This window comes from Acanthochromis polyacanthus, chromosome 22 (assembly GCF_021347895.1).
Source record: "Acanthochromis polyacanthus isolate Apoly-LR-REF ecotype Palm Island chromosome 22, KAUST_Apoly_ChrSc, whole genome shotgun sequence".
NCBI lineage: Eukaryota > Metazoa > Chordata > Actinopteri > Pomacentridae > Acanthochromis > Acanthochromis polyacanthus.
This window is the reverse complement of record NC_067134.1, coordinates 17,352,907-17,354,172: the sequence shown is the minus strand read 5'-3', so window position 1 is coordinate 17,354,172 and position 1,266 is coordinate 17,352,907. Positions and strand designations below refer to the sequence as shown.

At 39.2% G+C, this 1,266-nt stretch overlaps 1 long non-coding RNA gene across 1 annotated transcript in view; it reads left to right on the top strand.

Moving 5' to 3' along the window:
* Positions 1-1,266, top strand: part of LOC127532146 (uncharacterized) — a 30,906-nt gene that overhangs the window by 18,460 nt on the left and 11,180 nt on the right. The window lies entirely within an intron of this gene.

Below are 1,266 nucleotides of genomic sequence, written 5' to 3'. Positions count from 1 at the left end.
CCCTTCAGCCTCCGGTTCTTATAGACGGCGTTCTTCCATTGTGACGTCACCGCCGCTCGCCATGGCAACCTCACGGATGGAGGCGGGGCTTCCTCCCTTATTGGGCGTTTTTACTTTCTTTTCTTTTTTCTTGCTTTTTAGCTTGGCATGCAACACACACATACACACACACACACACACACCAGCCTGCATGTGCACTGCTGATATCAGCCCAGATCGATAATCAGTAACTATTGGAATTGCTACCTGCTTTGCACAAGAACTCCTCATGCTTAATCCAAACAAAAAGTAAAGTGTAAAAAAAGCAGAATTGCAGGCAATTTAGGCAACTAATGCAGAAATATTTCAGCATGAAATGACCTAGAAAATATGATCAAAGAGGGAGAAAAGCTTGCCAAAGCTCCAAATTTGCAAAAATCTGCACTGTTGGCGACAAATCCAGAAATATTTCAGCATGCAAACCCCGTAAAACAACAAAAATGTTGTTTTCACACATAAACTAAACTGAACACAGGTGGCAACCTCATAGATGGAGGTTGGGCTTCCTCTGTTATTGGGTGTTTTTCTTTCTTTTTTTTTGAGCTTGCCATGCAATACACCTAATACAGCTGGCTCGCACATTACTGATATTCGTTCAGATCAATAATCAGTAACTATTGGAATTGCTACCTGCTTTGCACAAGAACTGGAAAACTCCTCAGGTTTAGTCCAAGCAAAAAGCAAAGTGTAAAAATGCAGAATTGCATGGAATTGAGGCAACTAATACAGAAATATTTCAGCATAAAATGATTTCCTGAAACAACCTCTGCTGTTCATAAGGAATATTTTAGCAGTCACACTGAAAATACTGTGTTCTGGCAGTGTTGTTTTACTATACACAGACGCTGGATCTAGGTTAAAAAGCTGCAAGGGGCCATCTAAAACCCACCTGACATCCTTATTCTAAAGCTTATTAATGAACATGCTGAATTATCTGGATAATTCAAGCAAATAACAAACCGTTTGCAACTAATACAGAAACATTTCAGTGTAAAACTCATAAAACAGAATCAGAACCCGTTTAACAACAGCGCAGTAGGGTTTCACATACGATCTACTTAAAAACGGATCAAGGGCTTGAAACGAAAGCAAGTGTTGCAAGTCAATAGGCAGCAAGTGATGGAAAAAAAAAAGTCCAAAATATTCATAATGTGCAGGAATGTGGAAATCATTCACTCTCCCATAATCAGATTATTGATCTACTTGTCTAAAATGATAGATTCTGAA